General features: G+C 38.2%; 3 pseudogenes; 2 read left to right on the forward strand and 1 right to left on the reverse strand.

The window, feature by feature from the left end:
• Positions 1–9,603: 9,603 nt before the first annotated feature.
• On the reverse strand, positions 9,604–12,720 carry LOC149108313 (uncharacterized; annotated as a pseudogene).
• A 505-nt stretch (positions 12,721–13,225) lies between these two features.
• LOC149108314 (uncharacterized) lies at positions 13,226–15,443 on the forward strand (annotated as a pseudogene).
• LOC149108315 (uncharacterized) overlaps positions 15,126–15,547 on the forward strand; it is a 4,476-nt pseudogene continuing 4,054 nt past the window's right edge.

Raw genomic sequence — 15,547 nt, forward strand, 5'->3', positions numbered from 1 at the left:
GAATTGCGCATGCCTAGCTACCTCAGCCGGGTGTATAACAGTTGCGTGACTTCTTACAATGTGTTAAGTTGAGTTAAAGAGTGGGTATGTGTAACCGACTGCCATTGTAGTATCTCACTTCATTCTCATTGAGGTTGCGTCGCACTATCCACAATTAATAAATTTATACTAGTGTTCTTATGCAAATATCGCAAGTGGTTTGGTTGAGTGACTTGTATTCTATCATTCAATAGAATCAGAGTACGGCAAGCTCTGAAAGTGAAGCGGGGACAAGCCCATTCGTGTGTACGCATAGGACCCATGTTGAAAGAACAGTAAACAAGCAGGTGCACACGAAGAGGTTATTGGTTCATTTCTTTGTTTTAGCGGGGACAGTGTGCAAGAGCAGTGCTTACGATGCGACATTTAGAACTGGGGTCATTTTTTCCTGCTTCATGACCGACGAATTCGACACAACTGAATTTCATGCATCATTTTGCGTTGTCCCCGCAACGTAAATAAATAAGTTAAAAATAAATTACAATATTAAGAGAGAAAGCCACATCAACCTTATTAGCTGGTTTCTATGCGGGTCCTTTATCCTGGTCGAATTGGTTTTTGTGGAGGGAGGAAAACCGGAGAACCCGGGGAAAAACCCTCGGAGCAAGGCAAGAACCAACAACAAACTCAACTCACATAAGGCACCGGACAGGAATCGAACCCGGGACACATTGGTAGGAGGCGAGCGCTCTCACTACTGCGCCAACTCTACTTCCTTTTCCGCACCAGCAAAACTTTCAAACTGGAAAAAATGTCGTTGCAACATGTCCTCGCTTCATGTCCGCTAGTGTTTGCCGATCTTAAGAATCTAAATCACTATCTTTCCTCACGGTTTCTGTCAAGACTTGATCATTAAAAAATAATGATTGTTAGAAGATGTAGTCTCGAGATAAGAGAGTCAGGTGTGACACATTATATTATGAGGCCTTTGCCTAAACAAAGACATCCCATGCTTGTGTCCTTGTCCCATTTAGAACACGAATTGTAACACTGATGACGATAAACATTAAGAAATATGTACATTAAAGGACCTTATTATTTCTCTCAGTTAATACGCGCGCTATGATTGGTCAATTTAGCGGGCCGTATTCTACTGTACGGCACGCTAAAAATATAGCTGTTTTGGTTGCCAAAATGTTTCGTGATTTATCGCCAAGTTTTCGTAACTTTTTTAGCAAGTAAAAGTTTAAAACTTTCTTTTACTTCTGAAGAAACTCGGTCCGTAACTTACAGTACGGCCCTCGAACTCGGTTACTAAGAGGTATCTTAAGTCAGCCTCCGCCATTTTCGATGCCATCGAAATTATTGATATTGCATAGTGAAGCGAAATCTTATTGCTTCACTGTAAGTTGTGTTCCTAAAAGTATGTTTCATTATCTTTAGTAGTTTCACAGTGATTTCCTTCGTTTCGACATGCTCCGAATAAAATATAATAGAGCGTTTTCACTCACGTGGCCAGCAGCCATGCAAATTTATTGAAACAAAAGGAAGTGTTTACATAAGAAAAGAGTTCAATTCCCACAGGATTAGTATAATTTGGTAAACCATCGTGGCCGCCGTTTCATTGTTTTGGAACACCAATATGGCTGCTGTGACGTCATGTGAAAACGCTCTATAGCCAAACTCTCGCATGTAAAAAAAAAAAACAAAGGTGTGGCTGACTAGGGCCCTTTAACTTACAGCTATAATTTAGTTTCAGAATTTTTCGTTCTTGTTACTATGAGACTTCCGCAAATTCAGGTTTTGCATTCTTTTGAGAAAGCAATGCAGGTCGCTGGACCTCTCCCTACATTCACAACTTAATAACACGCTAAAAATCAGTACTTACTCGCAAGATATACTATCCTCCAGGTAAAGTTGGTTAATGGTAATATTAATCACCATGCCTTGTGGAATAGGAACCGAAGAAATACAATGTGTATTCTTTGGGTAATCGTTAGGATATCCGGGACTTCTGAGTGTATTTTCAATCACTGGACCACACCCTGCATGTATCAAAGCAAAAGAATAAAAAAAAACACAGTTGACATCGACGCAATAGTTGTTATTCCCGGAACTGTGTGTTTCCATTGGCCCTGAAAAGCCCCATTTGGTAAGTGGTCGATTACGATATTTATTTACTTACTTATTTCATTTTTATTTATTTCTCTAACTTTTTTGTATCCGTTTCAAAACCCTTCCAGAGCCCGACAAGCCTCTTGGGGGGCACTAGTTAAGTAATGTTTGAATTCAGTTAGCACTTCAAGATTGTTATATTTAATAGCTCATGCACTTCCGACTTAACCAAGACTTCACATGCAACTGAGTGAGAGTAAGACGGCGCACGACGGCAGGAGTGATTCAGTCAGTCGGTCGGTCAGAGATCTGGGAACGAGATTAGAGCTTACACTTATTAAGTTCGTAATGACCGTAATGGAGGAATATCTCGAAAATTATTTGTGCTCCACCAATTCGAATTTTTTTCAATATTTCCAACCAAATTCACCCTGTTTATCCACAACTAATACAGTATACATCCCATGTAGCGTCGACGAGATCGCGCGATGGCATTTTCAGATGGCCAGCGGTAACGCCCCGGCTATATGAAACGTTTCTTGGCACTACTACGTTAGGGTGATTCCTTAGAAATAACACTTAACGTTAGATTTTTTTTCAAAGTTTTTGTGGTTGTTCCTAATAATGCAGGTATTCGAAATGTGCGATAAAAAACAAATGGTACGGTGCTCGTTTAAGAGTCATAACTCGTCAAAGGTGCATCAAAATCCGTGCAATGGTACCCATTAAGGTCATTCCTCACATTTGCATTGCGCATCCTTACTGCGCATAATTTATGGCGTCATTAGCGCGGGCTCGTGCACGCGCACATTGAAAACATGACGGATTTGCCTTGATATTGAGCTCTGTCAGTTGAAAAATGGCTCTAGCTCACCAACGAGCACGGGCACCCCAATTTTTTTTCCAGTCATTGTAATCAGCTAATCATAAGCTTTGCGTGAGAAAAGACTGATTTAATTTCTATTGTTGAAAATTGAATAAATAAGAAAAATAGCAGATACACTGTGGTCTTTTCTATTTTGCAGTCGGTAACCACGTCAAGAAATTTGGTTCAAATTTTTAATCAAGGATTTAGCTTTCCGTCTGAATCACACTTAAAACGTTTATTTGTGTCCGACACATTGCATTGACTGTAGTTTAATGCGTGTTCTTATGAGTCCGGGCTCACAAAGATGTTACAATTACTGGGAATGCGTTCTTATGATAAGCATTAAATAATGCCAAAATGGGGCATTTTCAATGCCTCATTGCTCCTTAATGAGCATGGGCACCCCCCTTTTTTATTTCAAAATTGAAGTCATCATATGACAAATATTCAGTGGACAAAGTTTGAACAAAAATCTATTGTCACTTTTATTTCAGAGGAATTACCTTAAGTGCGGTTTTCTTTTTCTGAATGCCGCTACGTTTCGGGATATCAGTGGCCAAACACATGGAGTTAATATTAAAAAGTCTCAATAGGTACATTGCATAGAAACAATTTGATATGTGTTTCTTGGCAGAACTGTACATCTTAGATCAGAGTTGACAAGAAGTCTTTCTAGCGTGCGTTTTCTAGCGGTGGTAAGGTTCAGGTCAGGAGTGAAAGGGTAAGTAAACATTTTTGGCAGTAATTTTTCTTTACCAGACGTTAAAATTTTTTCTTACTCATTCAGTGGAAAGGCAATGTAATCTTAAATTTTTAAGCTTCAATTTATAATTCGGCATAATAAATTGCGTTAATGTCGATATGGGACAGCCCTAATTAACTTAGTGTTAGCTTGGTGATGCAATACTGAGGAAACAACTTAAAGCGGAAATGTTGAGATGGGCAAGTTTGCCTTGATATCCAGCCACTGAAATCAGGCTGAGGTGGTTCGAGTCCTAGTCAGCGCGCTTCGCTTTCTTTTTTCTCGCATCATTATTTCCAGTTAACATCAGCATAACTTAATCAACATTTAATTTCCGTCTACGCCGATTAAAAAGTTTACGCGGGTTGAAAGTCCACGCATATTCCCGGATGAAGGCCACCATCGCTAAACTCATTCATTAAGCATGCGCGCATGAATGAGTTAAAAATGGTCGCTTCTCGAAACAGGTAATGTTCGCGGACATATATCCGAGCATATTTCCGCTCCAAATGGAGGCTATTGTTTATTTATGTTTTCAGGTATAACACCGCTAGCACGAATAGGTTAAATAATACGGCTAAACATACTTTCAGAGTTTACCTTAGAGACTTCGCTGTGATTTAAAGCGAGTCCCTGACTGAGACGTAATCGTAGTTTTGCGAAGTGTAGCCATTAAGCCATGCTACATTCGATATACAGGTCTGTTAATTAATAGTTGTTAAATGTTGAAAAGATGCTAAATCTCCATCTTTATTATATTACAAACATTAGAAATCAGGAAAAGTACGTGTATACTTACCGTGTGGACCAGCAGTGAAATGCATCAGGAATCCCCTTTCTTGTTCGATACCGTCTGAGTGGAATTTGATCAATATCTGGTCTCCAGTTAAAAGAATGTTCTGTCCAGTCCTCTGGCCACAGTACTTACCAACTATTCTTCCGTCATTAACAATCTCTAGATAGTCATAGCTGTGCATAAGAAACGGAAACAATTGGCCGCTTTTACACGACTCAGTTAGTTCAAAAGGCCATTAACTAAGATAAAGCAATCAGAGATCGCAATTCCTTTATGGCCAAGCTTGGTCGGACCGTATTCGGAGAATATTGGCCCTTTTTTGTACTGACTGATAACACATATATACCAATGACGGATGTGACAACATACCACGGTTACTTTTATTTTCGCATTTTGTCTAATTAGGTCTATATCTCGGGGGAAGTAACATTCCAAAGAGATGGACAAGATGTCAGGCTGTCAAAGCGGAGAACACCTTTTATTCTTTCCTATCCCACTGGAAAGCAGAAGCTTTATACGCGCAGAGCTTTCAAAATGGCTCCTCGATCCCCGACACTAAACGCAGCATCTCAAACCATAAATTCAGATGTTCTGCTTACTATGATGTAAAGGCATGTAAGGGCCATTTGCTGCAGTTTTGGAATTGAGAAGTATCTATATCGATTACATATAACGCGCCGCTATCATGCTTACAATTTCACTTCACAACTGTGTTCAGTTTATCGTCATTACCATTTACACAGTGTTCAGCATACGATTCAATGATTAAAGGGACTGTTGCACGGTTCGACGCATGTGCAAGTCATGACGTAACCCCACCAAATTCCATTGTTTATAAACCAATCAGATGCGAGTACATAACTCGTTGGTCTGTTCCAGCGTAAACGGTTCGGCCCGAATAACAAATTTAATGTTCAATTCTAAAATCGCTTTTTTCTGTCTAAATCCGTTTACATCTTCCATAAAATTTGGACACCAGGTCATTCTCCTAGCTCCTTCGTGTAGCCGTGTAGCTACTCAAAGGCTATCATTAAGCTTTCGCCAAATTATAGTCTGTGATTTCCGAAATACATCTTGTCGATAGGAAAGCGAAAATGTACTTAATGCATGGAGTTTGAACATACGAAAGGAATTTCAATGAGAAATCTCACCTATATCTTCATGTTTTCGTGACTGACCGTGAAATTTTTAAAGGCAAATTTCCTGCAAGAGTCATTTGCACGCTTCCGATTGTTTTATAAACAATGAAATTGAATGATTAACGCTGTAGCTTGCGCATGTGCCGAGCCGTGAAACCCTCCCTTTAATTTGTTAAGGAATTATGAGAAGAGTCTCAATTTATTAACTGACGTTATTAAACAACTTTTCATAACATTTGACTGTCTTTTAGTTGAAAACAGCACATTTATTACAGTGAGGAACTTACAGTCCTCCACGCTAGAAACTAACAAAGTTTGATACTTACACAATAATTTACATATTTATCACATTTGTTAGTTCCTTGTACTTATTTTGATTGTCTATGTTAGTGTATGTTGAGTATAGTATGGGTTTAGATAGCAATTGGGACTCTAGTTCTGTTCCTTTCCCCCGTCACGTCACATCCCGTACTATTTTGAATTTATTTGCCTATTTGAAAGTTAGTTGTTTGTCTATTTGAATTTATTTGTTCTTGTATTTTGGTGACGGACTCATTAAACTAAACTAAACTAAACTAAATTAACCAGAGTTACATGTGTATCCTTTCCACTCCACCTCCACCCCCCCCCCCCCCCCTCAAAGACATTATAAGAGTTCAAGATTCGATCCGAGTTCTCTGAATATTATAAATAAGCCTTGTAACTATTTTCTGATTTGTTGTCCTTTGTTATAAAACAAGAACAGTCTCATCAAGTTTCATTCACTCCATATAAAAGCTTAAAGTAACAGCTATGTGCTTACCGGCATGATGCTCCACTCTCCAATTCAAAATCAATGAAGGAAATGATCATTGTCCCATTGCGTGGAATAGGAATCGTATAACTGCAGTCCATATAGGGAGGGTATCTGTTAGGATATCCAGGACTTTTTAGTGTGTTATTGACCACTGAACCACATCCTGTTTAAGGAAAGGTATAAATATATTATATATATTACATATGTGTATAAGTTCTCTTTGAGAAAACACATTGCAGGACAGGTATGCATAGGATAACACCACACCATAAAACACGAATACTGAATACTTCCTGGATGCTTCACCCTAAACCCTTCAGAGACCGGCACCTGGCAAAGCGCTTATGTTTTGGCCGCCAAATTAGTACAGGATAATGTAACATGAATGAATACTGCCTGGATGCCTCACCCTAAACTCGTCAGAGGTCGGCACCTGACAAAGCGCTTATGCTTTGGCCACCAAATGAGTACAGGATAATGTAACATGAATGAATACTGCCTGGATACTTCACCCTAAACCCTTCAGAGGCCGGCACCTGGCAAAGCGCTTATGTTTTGGCCACGAAATTAGTATAGGATAATGTAATCTGAATGCATATAGCTACAGATATTCTAGCGTAATGCAACGTCATGATGACGCACTTATTTCATTTTATTGGTCGAAAACGTCTTTCATCGATGTTCCCATCACATTTGGGAGTGTAATAATTAAGCAGAAAAATTAACAGTAACAAGTTTCATTAGGTTGGAATGTCTACTGACACTTTGGGTGTCTGTAAGTGGCAGTTCCAAGAGAGTTGCTTAGGTGACCGACCCCATCCCCTCCTTTTGCTCTTACTAACGACAATACTTCAGGCCCAAACGACCAAAAACTTTTTTGGCCCCACCCTAATTTTCAGTCCCTAATTTAAAAAGCGTTGTCTTGGCGGCCATATTGACTTTCCCAAATAATAGGAAATGTTTGCACTTTCCAAAAGAAAGAAATAGACCTTTTTATCGATACGCCGGCCATTTTGAATTAAATTGTTTCAAATAGCCATTATAGAATGCTCAGGGGGCAAATTAGTATGTATTTGCCCCCTGAGTATCCCATAAAAGCTATTTGAAACAATAGAATTCAAAATGGCCGCCGTATCGGTAAAAAGGTCTATTCGCATTGTTTGTGAACACCGAATATGGCTAGCGTGACGTCATGTGAAAACGCTCTTTTAAGAGGTCTGGCCTATCACAGTTAACAACGGCAATCATGTCATTATGACAGCTTTTACATACACGCATACATGATTTTATTTTATCTCGAATTTACAGAGTAGCTAAACCATTGTAAACATAGAAACAAGAACTACTATTATGTTTAATTTGTCTACATTATAAAAATTTAACTGATCAGTAATCATGCCTGAAAGGAGACTGTTTTCACGAGGCGTTTGAAAATCTTTTAAATTTTGAAAAAAAGAATTCTTTGTTTTTTTTTAACAACTCACGCAAGCATACAAAGAGGCGAGAATCTTAGTCATCAAAGGCCCGTTACCATGGCAATCGTAAGGTAGACACAATATCGTAACACTTTGGATGAATTGTATTCCAAACAATGTTCCTTACCATAGCAAAGCTAAGTTTTTTAATTAATATATAACAAGCTTTAATATATAATAAAGAATTATATTATGAGCTTGAAATTTCTCTCGCGAGATAGTTTACCGAGGCGCAGCTGTCAACTGTCATGCATAGAATTCGAGAGCGAATAATCTAACTGTTTTGCTATAAATCTACTAGTCGTTCGAAGCTGTCTATTACCACATTTCTTTAGTTACATTTTAATTTTTTCATACAACAACTCCTCGTCTCCCGCAATATCTGTTACGATCAACTACGACAATTACAAAAGATAGCATATCGACACAACATGTTTGCTTACTTTGTGTTGCGTGAGCACCTTCCTTATCATTCCACAGGAGCAAGAGCACTAAGAAGAGCATTTTCATGATGTAGATGTCTTTTTTTGTCGCACAATCTGTTGCCTGTTACTTTTTAATTGCCATTTCTGCAGAGAAATGATTATCAAATTAACTGGAAGAATGGCCATCAAAGATTCTTGGGGAGGGGGAGGGGGAGGGGGCAACGGTGTGACTTGTTAGGTAAGGTTAAAAAAAGCGCACCAAGAGTATAATTATGGTTGGCCATTCGTTTCAAAATTACGACATGGTATACGCGGGTTTTTCTGCCGCGTATACTTGTTTACATACGATACGTATGGACTTTAAGCTCATATATACGACCATTTAGATCGCGTATATACGCATTTTTAAAGGGTCACATATTTGCATAAATTCAAGCGCGGTGATATGCGAAATAAATGCCCAAATAAACGCGTCCTACAAGGACGCATATATACGCGTGCTAAAATGCGCGTATATGCGGGTCTCGTAAATTACGTTGTATATGCCAGTACGAAATGTGCCTTTTATGAGAATGGCTCTTCGTGTATGATAGCAATGAAAATTACTTTAACTAGAAATCGTAAATATGGCGGCAGCGGTGAAATGGCTTGTCTTGGTCTATCTGCTGTTTAATGTTTGTTACTGCAGCTCCCCCAGTGACTGAACTTCTAGAAAGAGTTATGCGTCTTTTGAATGACTGTTCAAGATTTTATCCTAACACTAAGAAAGCGACGAAGCCGCGATAACGAACGCCAAATGCGGCGTAGCCACGAGGAGCCTGGGGGGTTCCTGCTCGTTTTCGCGGTTTTGTCGCTTTGTGCGCTCGCGCTCAAATTGCTTAAAAAATTGCTAAACCTCCAAGCTACGCAGGCTAATCCTTTAGTTGACTCATTGGACAGAGGTACCAAGGCGAATGCCGAGAGGATACGGCCTCTAGAATCGCTGGTGAGACAAATGCAATATTTACTACTTAGATGGGAAATGCTTGCATTAAGAGCAGTTTCATGCACCTCAGTATGTTCCCATTAGGGCTTTGCCAACTGTATCAGCTTCTAATGGAAGAGTGGGTCGTCCAGCCTATCATGATGATATATCAATACCTCAAGAGGAGTTTTGGGAAACAGAATGTGATTTTAGTGTAAGTCCTACTGGGTCTTCACAAAATAATTCATCTGGTTGGGTGTTATCATCAAATGTGTCCCTGACAGCTCGGCTAGTATTTCCAGTATTACATATATCTTGTAAAATCACCGCGTTCACCCATATTGGTTGTGCGTTCAGCATGGTTATTCCATGCCTCAACTAGGAGGTTTAACTGGTTGTTAATTCTGGAAAGAAATATGTAATACAAACAGAACAGATCGATTATGCTGGTCGATTCCAGGATGCCATTTTCTTCCATCTGGTAGAACAGAGTGTAGTAGAACTGACCGACTTCAATAAAGACTCCTCTCCAGAGACGCTCAATTCACTGGTTGTGTACAGACAACTCAGAAATGTTGCTTCCCCTATTAAATCCCCTGCGCCATAGCATAGCTCTTCCTACCTCTAAATTTTCATCCCCTTCGTCTGAACACACTCTAGAGGGCAATCCATAACTTTGGACAGCAGCTAAGAAGAGAGCGAGACCAGTCACAGCAGAATTGTTTGTTGCACAACTTAAAGTCTAAAAACTCTGTCAAAGCCACCATGTATTACAAACCTCCAACTGATAAGGCAGTAGGCCATCAATGTGGCAGAGAGAATTAGGTCCCCTGACGCTGTCAACACGCCTTGTGATGTTATTGAACCACCTCAAATCAGACCCTGCTAGGTCAGTTCGAAAAAAACTTTCCCTTACACGCTAACGCTGAACATAGATATTCCTACTTCGCAAATGGCCCAGCATGATACTGATACCCGAATTGGAAAACCCACTTTAGTCTTATTTCTCGAATCATCAGGGCCGGGTTGTTCGAAAGCCAGTTAACGCTAACCCAGGATTAAAAGTTAACCCAAATATAAATTTTTCTCTATAAGAATGTTTTCCACTGCTTATACTTTGTGTAGTTTGAGATTACTCAAGTTCAAAACTGAACTGCAAACATTTCCCATCTATGTAGTAAGTTTTTTTTTTTTTTTTTCTTATTATTTAAAGTAACACGTCTTAACAAATTACACTATCACAAATTACAAAAATTACAATAACAAAGTACTCTGGTATGGCTACTCCGATACTACAATGTACATTACTTATTTACATCAGGTGTTACTTACTTACATCAGGAAAACGAATAACATAAAATAATTAATTCTGACAGCACACATTAGCTACAATTAAATTAAACAGGATAAAAAGCAAGAAATAGAAATAAAAAGAGAAAGAAAAAAACAATAAAAGGAAAAGAAAACTTAAAATTACAAAATAAGCAAAAAAGCAAACAAACAACTCGTAGCGCGGGAAGGGGGAGGAGGAACGATTTCTAATCTTGATTTAATACAATTAAAAGTAACTTAGTCTATAAAGTTTGTGAGGAGCATTGTTACGTTACGAGTTTTCGGTGTTAATTTACAAATTTTCAACTTTGTATTTATAGTTGATTCTAGCAATAAATTCGGGTAGTACAAGTGAACTGTTGTTTAGTTTACTTATATACACATAGAAATTCATAAAAAGGAGGGTGTAATTGAATTTTCTCACTAGCTCCATATATGTTGGGTGTTTAAAGGTGGCGAAAAGCGTTTCTTTTGTATCTGGCTTAAAGTTTGAACCATTCTGAGTGTTAAACCAATTGATGACTTTGCATGTGAAGGTTTTTGTAAATTCGCAGTCGATAAAGGTGTGATTTATGGAGTCTGGCTCACCACAGTAGATGCAGTCACTGTCTGTATTTATCCCATATCTGAAGAGTTCTTTCTTTGTAATGACAATCCTATGGATAAGTTTGAATTGAAATTCTTTCAACTTATTTTCTTTGCATGTTTTTGAAGCCATTTTAAAGACATCTGTCCAATTCTCTGTGTCTATTGAAATATCCCTTTTCCATCTTTCCGGGCCAGTATGAGGTGATTGGTGTTTCTTAACAAGAAGTAGGCGGTAATAGTCTCTTGCCTTATACGTTTCAAAATTGATTTGATTAGTTTCGTTCAGTAAAAAAGATTTCCAGTTTTCTCTATAATTAAAGATCGAGTTTTGCCCTAGGACTCGCACTCTGTTCGTCAAGCTCACAGGAATTGCACTCAAGATTTGATAGAACTGGAGAAAATTTGTGTTACAATGATATTTAGCATGAAATTCTTGAAAAGTTAGGTATTGACCGTTTTCATTAAAAAGCTGTTGGATCGTGTGGATACCCTTGACAAACCATTCCCTTATAAATAGCGGTTTTCCATCAACTAAGATTTCTTTGTTATTAAAGAGAATGGTTTCGGTTCCTTGATCATAATTGTACAGAGTCTTGATTTCATCAAATGCAATAAGTATGTCTCTGTAGAATGTTGGAATGTACCTTAAATATTTGACATCGTAGTTACATCGAAGCAGGAAATTGAGACCTCCGTGTTTGTTAAAAAAATAGTCCGGTACTACTTTCCAATTGCAGTTATCTCTAAAGAGAAGTCTTTTGATCCATGCAAGTCTGAGCGATTTTATCGTAAGTTCGATGTCAACCATCCGTAAGCCTCCCGAGGAAAGGTCTTGGTACATACTAGTCCGTTTTATTTTGTCCTTCTTATTTTTCCAAAGGAAACGAAACATTTTATCTTTTACCATTGGCACTATTTCCTTAGGGACGTTAACATTTGAAATTGAATATATTAAGTTAGATAACCCCAAAGATTTAATTATCAGTACTTTTCCATAGAGTGTTAATCCTCTCGATTTCCAAATGTCTAAATTTGTCTGCAATTTTTGTACTTTAAAATGAAAGTTCATCTGGTTGTTACCTTTTTCGTCATAGGAAATACAGATTCCTAGTAATTTTGTGGGAGTATTCATCCATTTCATCCCTAGTGGTTTGGTTCTATTATTCAACCATTTCCCTAACCAGAATGCTTTTGTTTTCTCTACGTTGAGCACTAATCCAGAGAAATTCCCAAAAGCACTCATAGTTTTCAGGGCTTGTTCAGCAGAAGCCACATCAGCACAAAATAAGTTGGTATCGTCTGCAAATTGGCTTGGTTTGATCTCTGAGCCAAAAATTCTGATTCCTTTTATGGTTGAGTTTTGTCTTATTTTGTTTGATAGTATTTCTGCTGTCAGGATAAACAGATATGGCGAGAGTGGGCATCCTTGTCTAACTCCTCTAGAGGGTTTAAACCAGTCCGTTGCAAAACCGTTGTTCAAAGCTGCGCTTTCTATGTCCATGTAGAAGATCTCGATCCATTTTCTTAAGCTATCACCGAAATTGAATTTTTTTAAGAGCACTTTGAATACAAGACCATTCCAGTGAGTCAAAAGCTTTTTTAAAATCAGCTGATATTAATATACCTGGAGTGTTGTTCACCTGAGTTTGCTCCATAATATCACTTATTAATCTTACATTTTCTCCAATATATCTTCCTTTTATGAAGCCCGTTTGGTCCGGATGTACGAGTTTTGAGAGCATTGGCTCAATTTGCCTTGCGATGGCTTTTGATGCAATTTTATAATCCACATTAAGTAAAGTGATTGGTCGCCAATTCTGTAAAAGCAATAATTCAGCGTCGTCTTTCGGTAAAAGCGTAATTATGCCTCTACGCTGAGAGACCGATAACCTCCCATGCTCCATTCAGGCTTGCTAATAGATCTGCTCCTACAAGATCAAAGAAATGCTTATAAAATTCTACGGTAAAACCATCCTCGCCTGGTGATTTTCCGTTTTCAAAAGATAACGATGCAATATGGCGGATAGTGTCGGCGAAGTACCAACTGCTGCAGCCACTCAGCCCGAACCAAACCTAATTGACATCAAGGAGATGCTAGTTGAAATACAAACTACAGTTGCAACGATACTCAGGGAAAACCAAGAACTGAAGCAATAAATTCTAGAGCTGAAATCCGCTCTAAATGCCAACCAAAGGGAAACGGAGAAGCTTAAAACGAAACTTACCAAAGCCGAGAAAGCAAATGACACGTTGAGGAACGAGCTTGACCACACAAGCAAGAATGAAACTTAAAGATCATATTCAAGAAATGAATAACTTAGAAGAAAAATATGACGACCTGGAGCAATATTCTCGTAAGAATTCGTTGGAAATTTTGGACGTACCTGAAGGCGCGTACACATCAACCGACGAAGTTGTTATCCGTATTGGAGAAGCCATAAACGTCGATATCAAACCGGAAGATATAGAAATATCACACAAACTGAAAAGAAAAACCACTAAACCCGTAATTGTCAAATTCGTGAGCCACAAAGTAAAATCTCTTCTCTACAAAGCGAGAACCAAGCTTAAAAACGTAAAAACCTCCGACGTATTTCCAAGCTATGCTTTCGCGTCTCGAGAAGACCAGCGTATATTCATCAACGAGAATCTTACGAATTATCGAAGAGAGCTTTTCTGGAAAGCAAACAAGATGAAGAAAGATAACATGATTACCAGCACTTGGACAATGGATGGAAAAATATTCGTAAAGACATCGCCGAGCGGAGCACCGGTAAGGATTTATTGTGTAGAGGACTTAGACGATCTCTAAACTGTGTTAATATCAAAGGACTGCTAAATAAAAGAAGGGACTACGGACTGGATTGCTAAGCGAAGGAACTCCTAAAATAGGTCTGTTTTTTAAATTCATTATTGGTAATTTTTTTGTTTTGTTTTGTTTTGTTTTGGTGCTTACAATTGTTAATACAAGGGGGAATGCGAACCGAATTTTTTATTCCAAAAATCTATCCTTAAATGCATAAATTACACCTACACAAATGTTCGGTAATTTCATTGAATGTGAGAGGTCTCAGAGATACGGTTAAGAGAAGGAGCATTTTTACGTATTTGAAAGATCAGGAGGCCAATTTTTATTTTCTGCAAGAAACGTTTTCCAAAGTAAGCGACGAAGCCGTTTGGAGAAATGAATGGGGAGGTGAAATTTACTTTTCTCACGGGACTTCTCATAGCAAAGGTGTTTGTATCTTGATTAATCGAACGGTAAAAGAAAAAGTGACCTTCACATCCAGTGACGCGGACGGTAGAATAATCTTAATCAACCTCACTTACAACGGTCTAAAATTGTCATTTTGTAATATATACGCGCCCAACGACCACACACAACAAGTAAGTTTCATTCAAGAACTAAATTGTCTCTTAATTGACAAATCGGAAATTACAACTCTTATAGTAGGAGGTGATTGGAATTGTACGCTATCTAAAAAAGACAAAAAAGGTGGTTCTCCTTGGAGGCCAACAGCATATAGGAATTTGATAAATATCACCATGGATACCCTTGACCTTGTCGACATACAAAGAACTCGTTATCCGAATGTTAACAAGTTCTCTTACAGGTCTAAAACGTTAGGCGTGAAATCAAGAATAGACTTCTTTTTAATATCCAAGCACTTGACAAAATTTGTTAAAAAAGTGGACATCCAAACCTCAATAGCACCAGATCACAACACGATATTATTATCATTGTCGTGGCCGAACGAGAATCCTCGAGGACCGGGTTTTTGGAAATTCAATAATTCTCTATTAGAGGACAAGGAATACACAACCAAAATTCTAGAATTATATCCTCAGCTTCGCGAAAAATATAATTATGTAAATGACCAACAGCTGTTTTGGGAACTGATTAAAATGGAAATAAGAAGCACAACCATTTCGTTCTCTAAAGGAAAAGCACAGGCGATTCGTAAGCATGAAGTGGAGATCAAACAACAACTTGATGAGCTGGATAAAATAATCTGCAATAGCCAGAACCTTGATAACATTGACGGAATTCTTAAACAATATGATGACCTCAAAAAAAAACTCCAACATCAATATAATAATAAAGGTAAATCTGCAATCTTCAGATCTAAATGCCGCTGGGTAGAAGAGGGCGAAAAAGCCACAAAATACTTTTTTAATTTAGAAAAAAGGAACTATAATAGAAAAACTATCAACGAAATTAAATTGGAAAATGATGAAACAACTACTGATGAAACACAAATTCTATCAATGATCCGAATATATTATAGTAATTTGTATAATTCTCAAACAACAGATGCACAGGATAG

The sequence above is a fragment of the Orbicella faveolata genome, unplaced genomic scaffold (genome assembly GCF_042242905.1).
Source record: "Orbicella faveolata isolate gen_17 unplaced genomic scaffold, um_ofav_v1 contig_26, whole genome shotgun sequence".
NCBI lineage: Eukaryota > Metazoa > Cnidaria > Anthozoa > Scleractinia > Merulinidae > Orbicella > Orbicella faveolata.